The sequence below is a fragment of the Larus michahellis genome, chromosome 6 (assembly GCF_964199755.1).
Source record: "Larus michahellis chromosome 6, bLarMic1.1, whole genome shotgun sequence".
In the NCBI taxonomy this organism is placed as follows: Eukaryota; Metazoa; Chordata; class Aves; order Charadriiformes; family Laridae; genus Larus; species Larus michahellis.
The window spans coordinates 11737783-11757546 of NC_133901.1; the positions used below are offsets into that span (position 1 = coordinate 11737783).

The 19764-nt window shown below is 64.0% G+C and overlaps 15 non-coding genes across 15 annotated transcripts; all 15 read left to right on the top strand.

Annotated features, from left to right (window-relative positions):
* Positions 1-1044: 1044 nt before the first annotated feature.
* LOC141745621 (5S ribosomal RNA) lies at positions 1045-1163 on the top strand. The gene has a single exon (XR_012587894.1). It is a non-coding gene; the product is annotated as a 5S ribosomal RNA (ribosomal RNA).
* Positions 1164-2313: 1150 nt separating this feature from the next.
* LOC141745622 (5S ribosomal RNA) lies at positions 2314-2432 on the top strand. Its single transcript, XR_012587895.1, has one exon. It is a non-coding gene; the product is annotated as a 5S ribosomal RNA (ribosomal RNA).
* A 1150-nt stretch (positions 2433-3582) lies between these two features.
* LOC141745623 (5S ribosomal RNA) lies at positions 3583-3701 on the top strand. Its single transcript, XR_012587896.1, has one exon. It is a non-coding gene; the product is annotated as a 5S ribosomal RNA (ribosomal RNA).
* Positions 3702-4853: 1152 nt separating this feature from the next.
* LOC141745767 (5S ribosomal RNA) lies at positions 4854-4972 on the top strand. Its single transcript, XR_012588037.1, has one exon. It is a non-coding gene; the product is annotated as a 5S ribosomal RNA (ribosomal RNA).
* Positions 4973-6023: 1051 nt separating this feature from the next.
* On the top strand, positions 6024-6142 carry LOC141745639 (5S ribosomal RNA). The gene has a single exon (XR_012587911.1). It is a non-coding gene; the product is annotated as a 5S ribosomal RNA (ribosomal RNA).
* A 925-nt stretch (positions 6143-7067) lies between these two features.
* Positions 7068-7186, top strand: LOC141745919 (5S ribosomal RNA). The gene has a single exon (XR_012588175.1). It is a non-coding gene; the product is annotated as a 5S ribosomal RNA (ribosomal RNA).
* A 1150-nt stretch (positions 7187-8336) lies between these two features.
* LOC141745920 (5S ribosomal RNA) lies at positions 8337-8455 on the top strand. Its single transcript, XR_012588176.1, has one exon. It is a non-coding gene; the product is annotated as a 5S ribosomal RNA (ribosomal RNA).
* A 1150-nt stretch (positions 8456-9605) lies between these two features.
* Positions 9606-9724, top strand: LOC141745611 (5S ribosomal RNA). Its single transcript, XR_012587884.1, has one exon. It is a non-coding gene; the product is annotated as a 5S ribosomal RNA (ribosomal RNA).
* Positions 9725-10647: 923 nt separating this feature from the next.
* Positions 10648-10766, top strand: LOC141745640 (5S ribosomal RNA). Its single transcript, XR_012587912.1, has one exon. It is a non-coding gene; the product is annotated as a 5S ribosomal RNA (ribosomal RNA).
* Positions 10767-12225: 1459 nt separating this feature from the next.
* LOC141745703 (5S ribosomal RNA) lies at positions 12226-12344 on the top strand. The gene has a single exon (XR_012587974.1). It is a non-coding gene; the product is annotated as a 5S ribosomal RNA (ribosomal RNA).
* Positions 12345-14095: 1751 nt separating this feature from the next.
* LOC141745650 (5S ribosomal RNA) lies at positions 14096-14214 on the top strand. The gene has a single exon (XR_012587922.1). It is a non-coding gene; the product is annotated as a 5S ribosomal RNA (ribosomal RNA).
* Positions 14215-15366: 1152 nt separating this feature from the next.
* LOC141745515 (5S ribosomal RNA) lies at positions 15367-15485 on the top strand. Its single transcript, XR_012587794.1, has one exon. It is a non-coding gene; the product is annotated as a 5S ribosomal RNA (ribosomal RNA).
* A 1049-nt stretch (positions 15486-16534) lies between these two features.
* Positions 16535-16653, top strand: LOC141745624 (5S ribosomal RNA). Its single transcript, XR_012587897.1, has one exon. It is a non-coding gene; the product is annotated as a 5S ribosomal RNA (ribosomal RNA).
* Positions 16654-17803: 1150 nt separating this feature from the next.
* Positions 17804-17922, top strand: LOC141745625 (5S ribosomal RNA). Its single transcript, XR_012587898.1, has one exon. It is a non-coding gene; the product is annotated as a 5S ribosomal RNA (ribosomal RNA).
* Positions 17923-19072: 1150 nt separating this feature from the next.
* On the top strand, positions 19073-19191 carry LOC141745628 (5S ribosomal RNA). The gene has a single exon (XR_012587900.1). It is a non-coding gene; the product is annotated as a 5S ribosomal RNA (ribosomal RNA).
* The last annotated feature ends 573 nt before the right edge of the window (positions 19192-19764 follow it).

The following is a 19764-nucleotide window of genomic DNA, read 5'->3' on the forward strand; positions in this document are numbered from 1 at the left end:
CGGCGGGCGGAGGGGTGCTGCGCGTTTTGCTGTAGCGTCCGGCAGGGGGGCAGGTGCGGGTGTGTTTGCGGCAGGCGGGTGGACGTGTGGGGCTGCCGGGCGCGTGGGAGGCTTGTGGAGGTTTTTTGGGCTGTTGTAGGCTTTTGCCGGCAGGCGGGGGGGTGTTGAGTGTTTTGGTGTTGCGAGTGGGGTGTTGCGGCAGGCGGGTGGGTTTGTGGGGCTGCGGGCCGTGTGGCAGGGGTGTGGAGGTTTTCTGGAGTGTTGCGCGTGGCATGTTGGGTGCTGTAGGCTTTTGGCGGCGGGCGGAGGGGTGTTGAGCGTTTTGGTGTTGCGGGTGGGGGGTTGTGTCGGGGGGGCAGGTGCGCGTGTGGTTGCGGCAGGCGGGTGGGTGTGTGGGGCTGCAGGGCACGTGGGAGGCTTGTGGAGGTTTTTTGGGTTGTTGGGTGCTGTAGGCTTTTGCCGGCAGGCGGGGGGGCGTTGAGTGTTTTGGTGTTGCGAGTGGGGTGTTGCGGCAGGCGGGTGGGTGTGCGGGGCTGCGGGGCGTGTAGCAGGGGTGTGGAGGTCTTTTGGGGTGTTGGGTGCTGTATGATTTTGGCGTCGGGCGGAGCGTCTGGCGAGCGTTGTGGTGTTGCGAGTGGGGTATTGTGGCAGGCGTCGGGGCAGGTGCGCGTGTTGTTGCGGGAGGAGGGAGGGTGTGTGGGGCTGTAGGGCGTGTGCGGTGCGTGAGTGTGGTGTAAGTACTTAGTGGTGTTGTGTGTGGGGTGTTGTGTTGTGTGAGGTGCGTGTGTTGTTGGGTGAGGCGTGTGTGTGTGTGTGTGCGTGTAGGGCAGGGTGCGTGTGGTGAGGGGTGTGTATTTTTTGCGGGGTGTTGCGTGTGGGGTGTTGTTTTGTGTGAAGTGTGTTGTGGGTAGGTGCGTGTGTTGTGCGTGTGTTTGTGTGTGTGTGTGTGGTGTGAGGCGTTGTTGTGGGCGTGGGGGTGTGTGTGAGTGCGGGAGGGCGGTGTGGGCGGTGGGTGTGGAGAGGGCTGTTGTGGGGCAGAGGGGTGCCTACGGCCATACCACCCTGAGAACGCCCGATCTCGTCTGATCTCGGAAGCTAAGCAGGGTCGGGCCCGGTTAGTACTTGGATGGGAGACCGCCTGGGAATATCGGGTGCTGTAGGCTTTTGCCGGCGGGCGGAGGGGTGCTGCGCGTTTTGCTGTTGCGTCCGGCAGGGGGGCAGGTGCGGGTGTGGTTGCGGCAGGCGGGTGGGTGTGTGGGGCTGCAGGGCACGTGGGAGGCTTGTGGAGGTTTTTTGGGCTGTTGTAGGCTTTTGCCGGCAGGCGGGGGGGTGTTGAGTGTTTTGGTGTTGCGAGTGGGGTGTTGCGGCAGGCGGGTGGGTGTGTGGGGCTGGAGGGCGCGGGGCGTGTGGGAGTGGTGTGTAAGTATTTTGGGGGGCTGTGTTGGGGCAGGTGCGGGTGTAGTTGCGGCAGGCGGGCGGGTGTGTGGGGCTGCGGGCCGTGTGGCAGGGGTGTGGGGGTTTTCTGGAGTGTTGCGCGTGGCATGTTGGGTGCTGTAGGCTTTTGGCGGCGGGCGGAGGGGTGTTGAGCGTTTTGGTGTTGCGGGTGGGGGGTTGTGTCGGGGGGGCAGGTGCGCGTGTGGTTGCGGCAGGCGGGTGGGTGTGTGGGGCTGCAGGGCACGTGGGAGGCTTGTGGAGGTTTTTTGGGTTGTTGGGTGCTGTAGGCTTTTGCCGGCAGGCGGGGGGGCGTTGAGTGTTTTGGTGTTGCGAGTGGGGTGTTGCGGCAGGCGGGTGGGTGTGCGGGGCTGCGGGGCGTGTAGCAGGGGTGTGGAGGTCTTTTGGGGTGTTGGGTGCTGTATGATTTTGGCGTCGGGCGGAGCGTCTGGCGAGCGTTGTGGTGTTGCGAGTGGGGTATTGTGGCAGGCGTCGGGGCAGGTGCGCGTGTTGTTGCGGGAGGAGGGAGGGTGTGTGGGGCTGTAGGGCGTGTGCGGTGCGTGAGGGTGGTGTAAGTACTTAGTGGTGTTGTGTGTGGGGTGTTGTGTTGTGTGAGGTGCGTGTGTTGTTGGGTGAGGCGTGTGTGTGTGTGTGTGCGTGTAGGGCAGGGTGCGTGTGGTGAGGGGTGTGTATTTTTTGCGGGGTGTTGCGTGTGGGGTGTTGTTTTGTGTGAAGTGTGTTGTGGGTAGGTGCGTGTGTTGTGCGTGTGTTTGTGTGTGTGTGTGTGGTGTGAGGCGTTGTTGTGGGCGTGGGGGTGTGTGTGAGTGCGGGAGGGCGGTGTGGGCGGTGGGTGTGGAGAGGGCTGTTGTGGGGCAGAGGGGTGCCTACGGCCATACCACCCTGAGAACGCCCGATCTCGTCTGATCTCGGAAGCTAAGCAGGGTCGGGCCCGGTTAGTACTTGGATGGGAGACCGCCTGGGAATATCGGGTGCTGTAGGCTTTTGCCGGCGGGCGGAGGGGTGCTGCGCGTTTTGCTGTTGCGTCCGGCAGGGGGGCAGGTGCGGGTGTGGTTGCGGCAGGCGGGTGGGTGTGTGGGGCTGCAGGGCACGTGGGAGGCTTGTGGAGGTTTTTTGGGCTGTTGTAGGCTTTTGCCGGCAGGCGGGGGGGTGTTGAGTGTTTTGGTGTTGCGAGTGGGGTGTTGCGGCAGGCGGGTGGGTGTGTGGGGCTGGAGGGCGCGGGGCGTGTGGGAGTGGTGTGTAAGTATTTTGGGGGGCTGTGTTGGGGCAGGTGCGGGTGTAGTTGCGGCAGGCGGGCGGGTGTGTGGGGCTGCGGGCCGTGTGGCAGGGGTGTGGGGGTTTTCTGGAGTGTTGCGCGTGGCATGTTGGGTGCTGTAGGCTTTTGGCGGCGGGCGGAGGGGTGTTGAGCGTTTTGGTGTTGCGGGTGGGGGGTTGTGTCGGGGGGGCAGGTGCGCGTGTGGTTGCGGCAGGCGGGTGGGTGTGTGGGGCTGCAGGGCACGTGGGAGGCTTGTGGAGGTTTTTTGGGTTGTTGGGTGCTGTAGGCTTTTGCCGGCAGGCGGGGGGGCGTTGAGTGTTTTGGTGTTGCGAGTGGGGTGTTGCGGCAGGCGGGTGGGTGTGCGGGGCTGCGGGGCGTGTAGCAGGGGTGTGGAGGTCTTTTGGGGTGTTGGGTGCTGTATGATTTTGGCGTCGGGCGGAGCGTCTGGCGAGCGTTGTGGTGTTGCGAGTGGGGTATTGTGGCAGGCGTCGGGGCAGGTGCGCGTGTTGTTGCGGGAGGAGGGAGGGTGTGTGGGGCTGTAGGGCGTGTGCGGTGCGTGAGGGTGGTGTAAGTACTTAGTGGTGTTGTGTGTGGGGTGTTGTGTTGTGTGAGGTGCGTGTGTTGTTGGGTGAGGCGTGTGTGTGTGTGTGTGCGTGTAGGGCAGGGTGCGTGTGGTGAGGGGTGTGTATTTTTTGCGGGGTGTTGCGTGTGGGGTGTTGTTTTGTGTGAAGTGTGTTGTGGGTAGGTGCGTGTGTTGTGCGTGTGTTTGTGTGTGTGTGTGTGGTGTGAGGCGTTGTTGTGGGCGTGGGGGTGTGTGTGAGTGCGGGAGGGCGGTGTGGGCGGTGGGTGTGGAGAGGGCTGTTGTGGGGCAGAGGGGTGCCTACGGCCATACCACCCTGAGAACGCCCGATCTCGTCTGATCTCGGAAGCTAAGCAGGGTCGGGCCCGGTTAGTACTTGGATGGGAGACCGCCTGGGAATATCGGGTGCTGTAGGCTTTTGCCGGCGGGCGGAGGGGTGCTGCGCGTTTTGCTGTTGCGTCCGGCAGGGGGGCAGGTGCGGGTGTGGTTGCGGCAGGCGGGTGGGTGTGTGGGGCTGCAGGGCACGTGGGAGGCTTGTGGAGGTTTTTTGGGCTGTTGTAGGCTTTTGCCGGCAGGCGGGGGGGTGTTGAGTGTTTTGGTGTTGCGAGTGGGGTGTTGCGGCAGGCGGGTGGGTGTGTGGGGCTGGAGGGCGCGGGGCGTGTGGGAGTGGTGTGTAAGTATTTTGGGGGGCTGTGTTGGGGCAGGTGCGGGTGTAGTTGCGGCAGGCGGGCGGGTGTGTGGGGCTGCGGGCCGTGTGGCAGGCGTGTGGGGGTTTTCTGGAGTGTTGCGCGTGGCATGTTGGGTGCTGTAGGCTTTTGGCGGCGGGCGGAGGGGTGTTGAGCGTTTTGGTGTTGCGGGTGGGGGGTTGTGTCGGGGGGGCAGGTGCGCGTGTGGTTGCGGCAGGCGGGTGGGTGTGTGGGGCTGCAGGGCACGTGGGAGGCTTGTGGAGGTTTTTTGGGTTGTTGGGTGCTGTAGGCTTTTGCCGGCAGGCGGGGGGGCGTTGAGTGTTTTGGTGTTGCGAGTGGGGTGTTGCGGCAGGCGGGTGGGTGTGCGGGGCTGCGGGGCGTGTAGCAGGGGTGTGGAGGTCTTTTGGGGTGTTGGGTGCTGTATGATTTTGGCGTCGGGCGGAGCGTCTGGCGAGCGTTGTGGTGTTGCGAGTGGGGTATTGTGGCAGGCGTCGGGGCAGGTGCGTGTGTTGTTGCGGGAGGAGGGAGGGTGTGTGGGGCTGTAGGGCGTGTGCGGTGCGTGAGGGTGGTGTAAGTACTTAGTGGTGTTGTGTGTGGGGTGTTGTGTTGTGTGAGGTGCGTGTGTTGTTGGGTGAGGCGTGTGTGTGTGTGTGTGTGTGTGTAGGGCAGGGTGCGTGTGGTGAGGGGTGTGTATTTTTTGCGGGGTGTTGCGTGTGGGGTGTTGTTTTGTGTGAGGTGTGTTGTGGGTAGGTGCGTGTGTTGTGCGTGTGTTTGTGTGTGTGTGTGTGGTGTGAGGCATTGTTGTGGGCGTGGGGGTGTGTGTGAGTGCGGGAGGGCGGTGTGGGCGGTGGGTGTGGAGAGGGCTGTTGTGGGGCAGAGGGGTGCCTACGGCCATACCACTCTGAGAACGCCCGATCTCATCTGATCTCGGAAGCTAAGCAGGGTCGGGCCCGGTTAGTACTTGGATGGGAGAGCGCCTGGGAATACCGGGTGCTGTAGGCTTTTGCCGGCGGGCGGAGGGGTGCTGCGCGTTTTGCTGTTGCGTCCGGCAGGGGGGCAGGTGCGGGTGTGTTTGCGGCAGGCGGGTGGACGTGTGGGGCTGCCGGGCGCGTGGGAGGCTTGTGGAGGTTTTTTGGGCTGTTGTAGGCTTTTGCCGGCAGGCGGGGGGGTGTTGAGTGTTTTGGTGTTGCGAGTGGGGTGTTGCGGCAGGCGGGTGGGTTTGTGGGGCTGCGGGCCGTGTGGCAGGGGTGTGGAGGTTTTCTGGAGTGTTGCGCGTGGCATGTTGGGTGCTGTAGGCTTTTGGCGGCGGGCGGAGGGGTGTTGAGCGTTTTGGTGTTGCGGGTGGGGGGTTGTGTCGGGGGGGCAGGTGCGCGTGTGGTTGCGGCAGGCGGGTGGGTGTGTGGGGCTGCAGGGCACGTGGGAGGCTTGTGGAGGTTTTTTGGGTTGTTGGGTGCTGTAGGCTTTTGCCGGCAGGCGGGGGGGCGTTGAGTGTTTTGGTGTTGCGAGTGGGGTGTTGCGGCAGGCGGGTGGGTGTGCGGGGCTGCGGGGCGTGTAGCAGGGGTGTGGAGGTCTTTTGGGGTGTTGGGTGCTGTATGATTTTGGCGTCGGGCGGAGCGTCTGGCGAGCGTTGTGGTGTTGCGAGTGGGGTATTGTGGCAGGCGTCGGGGCAGGTGCGCGTGTTGTTGCGGGAGGAGGGAGGGTGTGTGGGGCTGTAGGGCGTGTGCGGTGCGTGAGTGTGGTGTAAGTACTTAGTGGTGTTGTGTGTGGGGTGTTGTGTTGTGTGAGGTGCGTGTGTTGTTGGGTGAGGCGTGTGTGTGTGTGTGTGCGTGTAGGGCAGGGTGCGTGTGGTGAGGGGTGTGTATTTTTTGCGGGGTGTTGCGTGTGGGGTGTTGTTTTGTGTGAGGTGTGTTGTGGGTAGGTGCGTGTGTTGTGCGTGTGTTTGTGTGTGTGTGTGTGTGGTGTGAGGCGTTGTTGTGGGCGTGGGGGTGTGTGTGAGTGCGGGAGGGCGGTGTGGGCGGTGGGTGTGGAGAGGGCTGTTGTGGGGCAGAGGGGTGCCTACGGCCATACCACCCTGAGAATGCCCGATCTCGTCTGATCTCGGAAGCTAAGCAGGGTCGGGCCCGGTTAGTACTTGGATGGGAGACCGCCTGGGAATACCGGGTGCTGTAGGCTTTTGCCGGCGGGCGGAGGGGTGCTGCGCGTTTTGCTGTTGCGTCCGGCAGGGGGGCAGGTGCGGGTGTGGTTGCGGCAGGCGGGTGGGTGTGTGGGGCTGCGGGCCGTGTGGCAGGGGTGTGGAGGTTTTCTGGAGTGTTGCGCGTGGCATGTTGGGTGCTGTAGGCTTTTGGCGGCGGGCGGAGGGGTGTTGAGCGTTTTGGTGTTGCGGGTGGGGGGTTGTGTCGGGGGGGCAGGTGCGCGTGTGGTTGCGGCAGGCGGGTGGGTGTGTGGGGCTGCAGGGCACGTGGGAGGCTTGTGGAGGTTTTTTGGGTTGTTGGGTGCTGTAGGCTTTTGCCGGCAGGCGGGGGGGCGTTGAGTGTTTTGGTGTTGCGAGTGGGGTGTTGCGGCAGGCGGGTGGGTGTGCGGGGCTGCGGGGCGTGTAGCAGGGGTGTGGAGGTCTTTTGGGGTGTTGGGTGCTGTATGATTTTGGCGTCGGGCGGAGCGTCTGGCGAGCGTTGTGGTGTTGCGAGTGGGGTATTGTGGCAGGCGTCGGGGCAGGTGCGCGTGTTGTTGCGGGAGGAGGGAGGGTGTGTGGGGCTGTAGGGCGTGTGCGGTGCGTGAGTGTGGTGTAAGTACTTAGTGGTGTTGTGTGTGGGGTGTTGTGTTGTGTGAGGTGCGTGTGTTGTTGGGTGAGGCGTGTGTGTGTGTGTGTGTGTGTGTAGGGCAGGGTGCGTGTGGTGAGGGGTGTGTATTTTTTGCGGGGTGTTGCGTGTGGGGTGTTGTTTTGTGTGAGGTGTGTTGTGGGTAGGTGCGTGTGTTGTGCGTGTGTTTGTGTGTGTGTGTGTGTGGTGTGAGGCGTTGTTGTGGGCGTGGGGGTGTGTGTGAGTGCGGGAGGGCGGTGTGGGCGGTGGGTGTGGAGAGGGCTGTTGTGGGGCAGAGGGGTGCCTACGGCCATACCACCCTGAGAACGCCCGATCTCGTCTGATCTCGGAAGCTAAGCAGGGTCGGGCCCGGTTAGTACTTGGATGGGAGACCGCCTGGGAATACCGGGTGCTGTAGGCTTTTGCCGGCGGGCAGAGGGGTGCTGCGCGTTTTGCTGTTGCGTCCGGCAGGGGGGCAGGTGCGGGTGTGGTTGCGGCAGGCGGGTGGGTGTGTGGGGCTGCAGGGCACGTGGGAGGCTTGTGGAGGTTTTTTGGGCTGTTGTAGGCTTTTGCCGGCAGGCGGGGGGGTGTTGAGTGTTTTGGTGTTGCGAGTGGGGTGTTGCGGCAGGCGGGTGGGTGTGTGGGGCTGGAGGGCGCGGGGCGTGTGGGAGTGGTGTGTAAGTATTTTGGGGGGCTGTGTTGGGGCAGGTGCGGGTGTAGTTGCGGCAGGCGGGCGGGTGTGTGGGGCTGCGGGCCGTGTGGCAGGGGTGTGGAGGTTTTCTGGAGTGTTGCGCGTGGCATGTTGGGTGCTGTAGGCTTTTGGCGGCGGGCGGAGGGGTGTTGAGCGTTTTGGTGTTGCGGGTGGGGGGTTGTGTCGGGGGGGCAGGTGCGCGTGTGGTTGCGGCAGGCGGGTGGGTGTTTGGGGCTGCAGGGCACGTGGGAGGCTTGTGGAGGTTTTTTGGGTTGTTGGGTGCTGTAGGCTTTTGCCGGCAGGCGGGGGGGCGTTGAGTGTTTTGGTGTTGCGAGTGGGGTGTTGCGGCAGGCGGGTGGGTGTGCGGGGCTGCGGGGCGTGTAGCAGGGGTGTGGAGGTCTTTTGGGGTGTTGGGTGCTGTATGATTTTGGCGTCGGGCGGAGCGTCTGGCGAGCGTTGTGGTGTTGCGAGTGGGGTATTGTGGCAGGCGTCGGGGCAGGTGCGTGTGTTGTTGCGGGAAGAGGGAGGGTGTGTGGGGCTGTAGGGCGTGTGCGGTGCGTGAGTGTGGTGTAAGTACTTAGTGGTGTTGTGTGTGGGGTGTTGTGTTGTGTGAGGTGCGTGTGTTGTTGGGTGAGGCGTGTGTGTGTGTGTGTGTGTGTAGGGCAGGGTGCGTGTGGTGAGGGGTGTGTATTTTTTGCGGGGTGTTGCGTGTGGGGTGTTGTTTTGTGTGAGGTGTGTTGTGGGTAGGTGCGTGTGTTGTGCGTGTGTTTGTGTGTGTGTGTGTGGTGTGAGGCGTTGTTGTGGGCATGGGGGTGTGTGTGAGTGCGGGAGGGCGGTGTGGGCGGTGGGTGTGGAGAGGGCTGTTGTGGGGCAGAGGGGTGCCTACGGCCATACCACCCTGAGAACGCCCGATCTCGTCTGATCTCGGAAGCTAAGCAGGGTCGGGCCCGGTTAGTACTTGGATGGGAGACCGCCTGGGAATACCGGGTGCTGTAGGCTTTTGCCGGCGGGCAGAGGGGTGCTGCGCGTTTTGCTGTTGCGTCCGGCAGGGGGGCAGGTGCGGGTGTGGTTGCGGCAGGCGGGTGGGTGTGTGGGGCTGCAGGGCACGTGGGAGGCTTGTGGAGGTTTTTTGGGCTGTTGTAGGCTTTTGCCGGCAGGCGGGGGGGTGTTGAGTGTTTTGGTGTTGCGAGTGGGGTGTTGCGGCAGGCGGGTGGGTGTGTGGGGCTGGAGGGCGCGGGGCGTGTGGGAGTGGTGTGTAAGTATTTTGGGGGGCTGTGTTGGGGCAGGTGCGGGTGTAGTTGCGGCAGGCGGGCGGGTGTGTGGGGCTGCGGGCCGTGTGGCAGGGGTGTGGAGGTTTTCTGGAGTGTTGCGCGTGGCATGTTGGGTGCTGTAGGCTTTTGGCGGCGGGCGGAGGGGTGTTGAGCGTTTTGGTGTTGCGGGTGGGGGGTTGTGTCGGGGGGGCAGGTGCGCGTGTGGTTGCGGCAGGCGGGTGGGTGTTTGGGGCTGCAGGGCACGTGGGAGGCTTGTGGAGGTTTTTTGGGTTGTTGGGTGCTGTAGGCTTTTGCCGGCAGGCGGGGGGGCGTTGAGTGTTTTGGTGTTGCGAGTGGGGTGTTGCGGCAGGCGGGTGGGTGTGCGGGGCTGCGGGGCGTGTAGCAGGGGTGTGGAGGTCTTTTGGGGTGTTGGGTGCTGTATGATTTTGGCGTCGGGCGGAGCGTCTGGCGAGCGTTGTGGTGTTGCGAGTGGGGTATTGTGGCAGGCGTCGGGGCAGGTGCGTGTGTTGTTGCGGGAAGAGGGAGGGTGTGTGGGGCTGTAGGGCGTGTGCGGTGCGTGAGTGTGGTGTAAGTACTTAGTGGTGTTGTGTGTGGGGTGTTGTGTTGTGTGAGGTGCGTGTGTTGTTGGGTGAGGCGTGTGTGTGTGTGTGTGTGTGTAGGGCAGGGTGCGTGTGGTGAGGGGTGTGTATTTTTTGCGGGGTGTTGCGTGTGGGGTGTTGTTTTGTGTGAGGTGTGTTGTGGGTAGGTGCGTGTGTTGTGCGTGTGTTTGTGTGTGTGTGTGTGGTGTGAGGCGTTGTTGTGGGCATGGGGGTGTGTGTGAGTGCGGGAGGGCGGTGTGGGCGGTGGGTGTGGAGAGGGCTGTTGTGGGGCAGAGGGGTGCCTACGGCCATACCACCCTGAGAACGCCCGATCTCGTCTGATCTCGGAAGCTAAGCAGGGTCGGGCCCGGTTAGTACTTGGATGGGAGACCGCCCGGGAATACCGGGTGCTGTAGGCTTTTGCCGGCGGGCGGAGGGGTGCTGCGCGTTTTGCTGTTGCGTCCGGCAGGGGGGCAGGTGCGGGTGTGGTTGCGGCAGGCGGGCGGGTGTGTGGGGCTGCGGGCCGTGTGGCAGGGGTGTGGAGGTTTTCTGGAGTGTTGCGCGTGGCATGTTGGGTGCTGTAGGCTTTTGGCGGCGGGCGGAGGGGTGTTGAGCGTTTTGGTGTTGCGGGTGGGGGGTTGTGTCGGGGGGGCAGGTGCGCGTGTGGTTGCGGCAGGCGGGTGGGTGTGTGGGGCTGCAGGGCACGTGGGAGGCTTGTGGAGGTTTTTTGGGTTGTTGGGTGCTGTAGGCTTTTGCCGGCAGGCGGGGGGGCGTTGAGTGTTTTGGTGTTGCGAGTGGGGTGTTGCGGCAGGCGGGTGGGTGTGCGGGGCTGCGGGGCGTGTAGCAGGGGTGTGGAGGTCTTTTGGGGTGTTGGGTGCTGTATGATTTTGGCGTCGGGCGGAGCGTCTGGCGAGCGTTGTGGTGTTGCGAGTGGGGTATTGTGGCAGGCGTCGGGGCAGGTGCGCGTGTTGTTGCGGGAGGAGGGAGGGTGTGTGGGGCTGTAGGGCGTGTGCGGTGCGTGAGTGTGGTGTAAGTACTTAGTGGTGTTGTGTGTGGGGTGTTGTGTTGTGTGAGGTGCGTGTGTTGTTGGGTGAGGCGTGTGTGTGTGTGTGTGTGTGTAGGGCAGGGTGCGTGTGGTGAGGGGTGTGTATTTTTTGCGGGGTGTTGCGTGTGGGGTGTTGTTTTGTGTGAGGTGTGTTGTGGGTAGGTGCGTGTGTTGTGCGTGTGTTTGTGTGTGTGTGTGTGTGGTGTGAGGCGTTGTTGTGGGCGTGGGGGTGTGTGTGAGTGCGGGAGGGCGGTGTGGGCGGTGGGTGTGGAGAGGGCTGTTGTGGGGCAGAGGGGTGCCTACGGCCATACCACCCTGAGAATGCCCGATCTCGTCTGATCTCGGAAGCTAAGCAGGGTCGGGCCCGGTTAGTACTTGGATGGGAGACCGCCTGGGAATACCGGGTGCTGTAGGCTTTTGCCGGCGGGCGGAGGGGTGCTGCGCGTTTTGCTGTTGCATCCGGCAGGGGGGCAGGTGCGGGTGTGGTTGCGGCAGGCGGGTGGGCGTGTGGGGCTGCGGGGCGCGTGGGAGGCTTGTGGAGGTTTTTTGGGCTGTTGTAGGCTTTTGCCGGCAGGCGGGGGGGTGTTGAGTGTTTTGGTGTTGCGAGTGGGTGTTGCGGCAGGCGGGCGGGTTTGTGGGGCTGCGGGCCGTGTGGCAGGGGTGTGGAGGTTTTCTGGAGTGTTGCGCGTGGCATGTTGGGTGCTGTAGGCTTTTGGCGGCGGGCAGAGGGGTGTTGAGCGTTTTGGTGTTGCGGGTGGGGGGTTGTGTCGGGGGGGCAGGTGCGCGTGTGGTTGTGGCAGGCGGGTGGGTGTGTGGGGCTGCAGGGCACGTGGGAGGCTTGTGGAGGTTTTTTGGGCTGTTGTAGGCTTTTGCCGGCAGGCGGGGGGGTGTTGAGTGTTTTGGTGTTGCGAGTGGGGTGTTGCGGCAGGCGGGTGGGTGTGTGGGGCTGGAGGGCGCGGGGCGTGTGGGAGTGGTGTGTAAGTATTTTGGGGGGCTGTGTTGGGGCAGGTGCGGGTGTAGTTGCGGCAGGCGGGCGGGTGTGTGGGGCTGCGGGCCGTGTGGCAGGGGTGTGGAGGTTTTCTGGAGTGTTGCGCGTGGCATGTTGGGTGCTGTAGGCTTTTGGCGGCGGGCGGAGGGGTGTTGAGCGTTTTGGTGTTGCGGGTGGGGGGTTGTGTCGGGGGGGCAGGTGCGCGTGTGGTTGCGGCAGGCGGGTGGGTGTGTGGGGCTGCAGGGCACGTGGGAGGCTTGTGGAGGTTTTTTGGGTTGTTGGGTGCTGTAGGCTTTTGCCGGCAGGCGGGGGGGCGTTGAGTGTTTTGGTGTTGCGAGTGGGGTGTTGCGGCAGGCGGGTGGGTGTGCGGGGCTGCGGGGCGTGTAGCAGGGGTGTGGAGGTCTTTTGGGGTGTTGGGTGCTGTATGATTTTGGCGTCGGGCGGAGCGTCTGGCGAGCGTTGTGGTGTTGCGAGTGGGGTATTGTGGCAGGCGTCGGGGCAGGTGCGCGTGTTGTTGCGGGAGGAGGGAGGGTGTGTGGGGCTGTAGGGCGTGTGCGGTGCGTGAGGGTGGTGTAAGTACTTAGTGGTGTTGTGTGTGGGGTGTTGTGTTGTGTGAGGTGCGTGTGTTGTTGGGTGAGGCGTGTGTGTGTGTGTGTGTGTGTGTAGGGCAGGGTGCGTGTGGTGAGGGGTGTGTATTTTTTGCGGGGTGTTGCGTGTGGGGTGTTGTTTTGTGTGAGGTGTGTTGTGGGTAGGTGCGTGTGTTGTGCGTGTGTTTGTGTGTGTGTGTGTGTGGTGTGAGGCGTTGTTGTGGGCGTGGGGGTGTGTGTGAGTGCGGGAGGGCGGTGTGGGCGGTGGGTGTGGAGAGGGCTGTTGTGGGGCAGAGGGGTGCCTACGGCCATACCACCCTGAGAACGCCTGATCTCGTCTGATCTCGGAAGCTAAGCAGGGTCGGGCCCGGTTAGTACTTGGATGGGAGACCGCCTGGGAATATCGGGTGCTGTAGGCTTTTGCCGGCGGGCGGAGGGGTGCTGCGCGTTTTGCTGTTGCATCCGGCAGGGGGGCAGGTGCGGGTGTGGTTGCGGCAGGCGGGTGGGCGTGTGGGGCTGCGGGGCGCGTGGGAGGCTTGTGGAGGTTTTTTGGGCTGTTGTAGGCTTTTGCCGGCAGGTGGGGGGGTGTTGAGTGTTTTGGTGTTGCGAGTGGGTGTTGCGGCAGGCGGGCGGGTTTGTGGGGCTGCGGGCCGTGTGGCAGGGGTGTGGAGGTTTTCTGGAGTGTTGCGCGTGGCATGTTGGGTGCTGTAGGCTTTTGGCGGCGGGCAGAGGGGTGTTGAGCGTTTTGGTGTTGCGGGTGGGGGGTTGTGTCGGGGGGGCAGGTGCGCGTGTGGTTGCGGCAGGCGGGTGGGTGTGTGGGGCTGCAGGGCACGTGGGAGGCTTGTGGAGGTTTTTTGGGCTGTTGTAGGCTTTTGCCGGCAGGCGGGGGGGTGTTGAGTGTTTTGGTGTTGCGAGTGGGGTGTTGCGGCAGGCGGGTGGGTGTGTGGGGCTGGAGGGCGCGGGGCGTGTGGGAGTGGTGTGTAAGTATTTTGGGGGGCTGTGTTGGGGCAGGTGCGGGTGTAGTTGCGGCAGGCGGGCGGGTGTGTGGGGCTGCGGGCCGTGTGGCAGGGGTGTGGAGGTTTTCTGGAGTGTTACGCGTGGCATGTTGGGTGCTGTAGGCTTTTGCCGGCGGGCGGAGGGGTGCTGCGCGTTTTGCTGTTGCGTCCGGCAGGGGGGCAGGTGCGGGTGTGGTTGCGGCAGGCGGGTGGACGTGTGGGGCTGCGGGGCGCGTGGGAGGCTTGTGGAGGTTTTTTGGGCTGTTGTAGGCTTTTGCCGGCAGGCGGGGGGGTGTTGAGTGTTTTGGTGTTGCGAGTGGGGTGTTGCGGCAGGCGGGTGGGTTTGTGGGGCTCCGGGCCGTGTGGCAGGGGTGTGGAGGTTTTCTGGAGTGTTGCGCGTGGCACGTTGGGTGCTGTAGGCTTTTGGCGGCGGGCGGAGGGGTGTTGAGCGTTTTGGTGTTGCGGGTGGGGGGTTGTGTCGGGGGGGCAGGTGCGCGTGTGGTTGCGGCAGGCGGGTGGGTGTGTGGGGCTGCAGGGCACGTGGGAGGCTTGTGGAGGTTTTTTGGGTTGTTGGGTGCTGTAGGCTTTTGCCGGCAGGCGGGGGGGCGTTGAGTGTTTTGGTGTTGCGAGTGGGGTGTTGCGGCAGGCGGGTGGGTGTGCGGGGCTGCGGGGCGTGTAGCAGGGGTGTGGAGGTCTTTTGGGGTGTTGGGTGCTGTATGATTTTGGCGTCGGGCGGAGCGTCTGGCGAGCGTTGTGGTGTTGCGAGTGGGGTATTGTGGCAGGCGTCGGGGCAGGTGCGCGTGTTGTTGCGGGAGGAGGGAGGGTGTGTGGGGCTGTAGGGCGTGTGCGGTGCGTGAGTGTGGTGTAAGTACTTAGTGGTGTTGTGTGTGGGGTGTTGTGTTGTGTGAGGTGCGTGTGTTGTTGGGTGAGGCGTGTGTGTGTGTGTGTGTGTGTAGGGCAGGGTGCGTGTGGTGAGGGGTGTGTATTTTTTGCGGGGTGTTGCGTGTGGGGTGTTGTTTTGTGTGAAGTGTGTTGTGGGTAGGTGCGTGTGTTGTGCGTGTGTTTGTGTGTGTGTGTGTGGTGTGAGGCGTTGTTGTGGGCGTGGGGGTGTGTGTGAGTGCGGGAGGGCGGTGTGGGCGGTGGGTGTGGAGAGGGCTGTTGTGGGGCAGAGGGGTGCCTACGGCCATACCACCCTGAGAACGCCCGATCTCATCTGATCTCGGAAGCTAAGCAGGGTCGGGCCCGGTTAGTACTTGGATGGGAGACCGCCTGGGAATAGCGGGTGCTGTAGGCTTTTGCCGGCGGGCGGAGGGGTGCTGCGCGTTTTGCTGTTGCGTCCGGCAGGGGGGCAGGTGCGGGTGTGGTTGCGGCAGGCGGGTGGGTGTGTGGGGCTGCAGGGCACGTGGGAGGCTTGTGGAGGTTTTTTGGGCTGTTGTAGGCTTTTGCCGGCAGGCGGGGGGGTGTTGAGTGTTTTGGTGTTGCGAGTGGGGTGTTGCGGCAGGCGGGTGGGTGTGTGGGGCTGGAGGGCGCGGGGCGTGTGGGAGTGGTGTGTAAGTATTTTGGGGGGCTGTGTTGGGGCAGGTGCGGGTGTAGTTGCGGCAGGCGGGCGGGTGTGTGGGGCTGCGGGCCGTGTGGCAGGGGTGTGGAGGTTTTCTGGAGTGTTGCGCGTGGCATGTTGGGTGCTGTAGGCTTTTGGCGGCGGGCGGAGGGGTGTTGAGCGTTTTGGTGTTGCGGGTGGGGGGTTGTGTCGGGGGGGCAGGTGCGCGTGTGGTTGCGGCAGGCGGGTGGGTGTGTGGGGCTGCAGGGCACGTGGGAGGCTTGTGGAGGTTTTTTGGGTTGTTGGGTGCTGTAGGCTTTTGCCGGCAGGCGGGGGGGCGTTGAGTGTTTTGGTGTTGCGAGTGGGGTGTTGCGGCAGGCGGGTGGGTGTGCGGGGCTGCGGGGCGTGTAGCAGGGGTGTGGAGGTCTTTTGGGGTGTTGGGTGCTGTATGATTTTGGCGTCGGGCGGAGCGTCTGGCGAGCGTTGTGGTGTTGCGAGTGGGGTATTGTGGCAGGCGTCGGGGCAGGTGCGCGTGTTGTTGCGGGAGGAGGGAGGGTGTGTGGGGCTGTAGGGCGTGTGCGGTGCGTGAGGGTGGTGTAAGTACTTAGTGGTGTTGTGTGTGGGGTGTTGTGTTGTGTGAGGTGCGTGTGTTGTTGGGTGAGGCGTGTGTGTGTGTGTGTGTGTGTGTAGGGCAGGGTGCGTGTGGTGAGGGGTGTGTATTTTTTGCGGGGTGTTGCGTGTGGGGTGTTGTTTTGTGTGAGGTGTGTTGTGGGTAGGTGCGTGTGTTGTGCGTGTGTTTGTGTGTGTGTGTGTGGTGTGAGGCATTGTTGTGGGCGTGGGGGTGTGTGTGAGTGCGGGAGGGCGGTGTGGGCGGTGGGTGTGGAGAGGGCTGTTGTGGGGCAGAGGGGTGCCTACGGCCATACCACCCTGAGAACACCCGATCTCATCTGATCTCGGAAGCTAAGCAGGGTCGGGCCCGGTTAGTACTTGGATGGGAGACCGCCCGGGAATACCGGGTGCTGTAGGCTTTTGCCGGCGGGCGGAGGGGTGCTGCGCGTTTTGCTGTAGCGTCCGGCAGGGGGGCAGGTGCGGGTGTGTTTGCGGCAGGCGGGTGGACGTGTGGGGCTGCCGGGCGCGTGGGAGGCTTGTGGAGGTTTTTTGGGCTGTTGTAGGCTTTTGCCGGCAGGCGGGGGGGTGTTGAGTGTTTTGGTGTTGCGAGTGGGGTGTTGCGGCAGGCGGGTGGGTTTGTGGGGCTGCGGGCCGTGTGGCAGGGGTGTGGAGGTTTTCTGGAGTGTTGCGCGTGGCATGTTGGGTGCTGTAGGCTTTTGGCGGCGGGCGGAGGGGTGTTGAGCGTTTTGGTGTTGCGGGTGGGGGGTTGTGTCGGGGGGGCAGGTGCGCGTGTGGTTGCGGCAGGCGGGTGGGTGTGTGGGGCTGCAGGGCACGTGGGAGGCTTGTGGAGGTTTTTTGGGTTGTTGGGTGCTGTAGGCTTTTGCCGGCAGGCGGGGGGGCGTTGAGTGTTTTGGTGTTGCGAGTGGGGTGTTGCGGCAGGCGGGTGGGTGTGCGGGGCTGCGGGGCGTGTAGCAGGGGTGTGGAGGTCTTTTGGGGTGTTGGGTGCTGTATGATTTTGGCGTCGGGCGGAGCGTCTGGCGAGCGTTGTGGTGTTGCGAGTGGGGTATTGTGGCAGGCGTCGGGGCAGGTGCGCGTGTTGTTGCGGGAGGAGGGAGGGTGTGTGGGGCTGTAGGGCGTGTGCGGTGCGTGAGTGTGGTGTAAGTACTTAGTGGTGTTGTGTGTGGGGTGTTGTGTTGTGTGAGGTGCGTGTGTTGTTGGGTGAGGCGTGTGTGTGTGTGTGTGCGTGTAGGGCAGGGTGCGTGTGGTGAGGGGTGTGTATTTTTTGCGGGGTGTTGCGTGTGGGGTGTTGTTTTGTGTGAAGTGTGTTGTGGGTAGGTGCGTGTGTTGTGCGTGTGTTTGTGTGTGTGTGTGTGGTGTGAGGCGTTGTTGTGGGCGTGGGGGTGTGTGTGAGTGCGGGAGGGCGGTGTGGGCGGTGGGTGTGGAGAGGGCTGTTGTGGGGCAGAGGGGTGCCTACGGCCATACCACCCTGAGAACGCCCGATCTCGTCTGATCTCGGAAGCTAAGCAGGGTCGGGCCCGGTTAGTACTTGGATGGGAGACCGCCTGGGAATATCGGGTGCTGTAGGCTTTTGCCGGCGGGCGGAGGGGTGCTGCGCGTTTTGCTGTTGCGTCCGGCAGGGGGGCAGGTGCGGGTGTGGTTGCGGCAGGCGGGTGGGTGTGTGGGGCTGCAGGGCACGTGGGAGGCTTGTGGAGGTTTTTTGGGCTGTTGTAGGCTTTTGCCGGCAGGCGGGGGGGTGTTGAGTGTTTTGGTGTTGCGAGTGGGGTGTTGCGGCAGGCGGGTGGGTGTGTGGGGCTGGAGGGCGCGGGGCGTGTGGGAGTGGTGTGTAAGTATTTTGGGGGGCTGTGTTGGGGCAGGTGCGGGTGTAGTTGCGGCAGGCGGGCGGGTGTGTGGGGCTGCGGGCCGTGTGGCAGGGGTGTGGGGGTTTTCTGGAGTGTTGCGCGTGGCATGTTGGGTGCTGTAGGCTTTTGGCGGCGGGCGGAGGGGTGTTGAGCGTTTTGGTGTTGCGGGTGGGGGGTTGTGTCGGGGGGGCAGGTGCGCGTGTGGTTGCGGCAGGCGGGTGGGTGTGTGGGGCTGCAGGGCACGTGGGAGGCTTGTGGAGGTTTTTTGGGTTGTTGGGTGCTGTAGGCTTTTGCCGGCAGGCGGGGGGGCGTTGAGTGTTTTGGTGTTGCGAGTGGGGTGTTGCGGCAGGCGGGTGGGTGTGCGGGGCTGCGGGGCGTGTAGCAGGGGTGTGGAGGTCTTTTGGGGTGTTGGGTGCTGTATGATTTTGGCGTCGGGCGGAGCGTCTGGCGAGCGTTGTGGTGTTGCGAGTGGGGTATTGTGGCAGGCGTCGGGGCAGGTGCGCGTGTTGTTGCGGGAGGAGGGAGGGTGTGTGGGGCTGTAGGGCGTGTGCGGTGCGTGAGGGTGGTGTAAGTACTTAGTGGTGTTGTGTGTGGGGTGTTGTGTTGTGTGAGGTGCGTGTGTTGTTGGGTGAGGCGTGTGTGTGTGTGTGTGCGTGTAGGGCAGGGTGCGTGTGGTGAGGGGTGTGTATTTTTTGCGGGGTGTTGCGTGTGGGGTGTTGTTTTGTGTGAAGTGTGTTGTGGGTAGGTGCGTGTGTTGTGCGTGTGTTTGTGTGTGTGTGTGTGGTGTGAGGCGTTGTTGTGGGCGTGGGGGTGTGTGTGAGTGCGGGAGGGCGGTGTGGGCGGTGGGTGTGGAGAGGGCTGTTGTGGGGCAGAGGGGTGCCTACGGCCATACCACCCTGAGAACGCCCGATCTCGTCTGATCTCGGAAGCTAAGCAGGGTCGGGCCCGGTTAGTACTTGGATGGGAGACCGCCTGGGAATATCGGGTGCTGTAGGCTTTTGCCGGCGGGCGGAGGGGTGCTGCGCGTTTTGCTGTTGCGTCCGGCAGGGGGGCAGGTGCGGGTGTGGTTGCGGCAGGCGGGTGGGTGTGTGGGGCTGCAGGGCACGTGGGAGGCTTGTGGAGGTTTTTTGGGCTGTTGTAGGCTTTTGCCGGCAGGCGGGGGGGTGTTGAGTGTTTTGGTGTTGCGAGTGGGGTGTTGCGGCAGGCGGGTGGGTGTGTGGGGCTGGAGGGCGCGGGGCGTGTGGGAGTGGTGTGTAAGTATTTTGGGGGGCTGTGTTGGGGCAGGTGCGGGTGTAGTTGCGGCAGGCGGGCGGGTGTGTGGGGCTGCGGGCCGTGTGGCAGGGGTGTGGGGGTTTTCTGGAGTGTTGCGCGTGGCATGTTGGGTGCTGTAGGCTTTTGGCGGCGGGCGGAGGGGTGTTGAGCGTTTTGGTGTTGCGGGTGGGGGGTTGTGTCGGGGGGGCAGGTGCGCGTGTGCTTGCGGCAGGCGGGTGGGTGTGTGGGGCTGCAGGGCACGTGGGAGGCTTGTGGAGGTTTTTTGGGTTGTTGGGTGCTGTAGGCTTTTGCCGGCAGGCGGGGGGGCGTTGAGTGTTTTGGTGTTGCGAGTGGGGTGTTGCGGCAGGCGGGTGGGTGTGCGGGGCTGCGGGGCGTGTAGCAGGGGTGTGGAGGTCTTTTGGGGTGTTGGGTGCTGTATGATTTTGGCGTCGGGCGGAGCGTCTGGCGAGCGTTGTGGTGTTGCGAGTGGGGTATTGTGGCAGGCGTCGGGGCAGGTGCGCGTGTTGTTGCGGGAGGAGGGAGGGTGTGTGGGGCTGTAGGGCGTGTGCGGTGCGTGAGGGTGGTGTAAGTACTTAGTGGTGTTGTGTGTGGGGTGTTGTGTTGTGTGAGGTGCGTGTGTTGTTGGGTGAGGCGTGTGTGTGTGTGTGTGCGTGTAGGGCAGGGTGCGTGTGGTGAGGGGTGTGTATTTTTTGCGGGGTGTTGCGTGTGGGGTGTTGTTTTGTGTGAAGTGTGTTGTGGGTAGGTGCGTGTGTTGTGCGTGTGTTTGTGTGTGTGTGTGTGGTGTGAGGCGTTGTTGTGGGCGTGGGGGTGTGTGTGAGTGCGGGAGGGCGGTGTGGGCGGTGGGTGTGGAGAGGGCTGTTGTGGGGCAGAGGGGTGCCTACGGCCATACCACCCTGAGAACGCCCGATCTCGTCTGATCTCGGAAGCTAAGCAGGGTCGGGCCCGGTTAGTACTTGGATGGGAGACCGCCTGGGAATATCGGGTGCTGTAGGCTTTTGCCGGCGGGCGGAGGGGTGCTGCGCGTTTTGCTGTTGCGTCCGGCAGGGGGGCAGGTGCGGGTGTGGTTGCGGCAGGCGGGTGGGTGTGTGGGGCTGCAGGGCACGTGGGAGGCTTGTGGAGGTTTTTTGGGCTGTTGTAGGCTTTTGCCGGCAGGCGGGGGGGTGTTGAGTGTTTTGGTGTTGCGAGTGGGGTGTTGCGGCAGGCGGGTGGGTGTGTGGGGCTGGAGGGCGCGGGGCGTGTGGGAGTGGTGTGTAAGTATTTTGGGGGGCTGTGTTGGGGCAGGTGCGGGTGTAGTTGCGGCAGGCGGGCGGGTGTGTGGGGCTGCGGGCCGTGTGGCAGGCGTGTGGGGGTTTTCTGGAGTGTTGCGCGTGGCATGTTGGGTGCTGTAGGCTTTTGGCGGCGGGCGGAGGGGTGTTGAGCGTTTTGGTGTTGCGGGTGGGGGGTTGTGTCGGGGGGGCAGGTGCGCGTGTGGTTGCGGCAGGCGGGTGGGTGTGTGGGGCTGCAGGGCACGTGGGAGGCTTGTGGAGGTTTTTTGGGTTGTTGGGTGCTGTAGGCTTTTGCCGGCAGG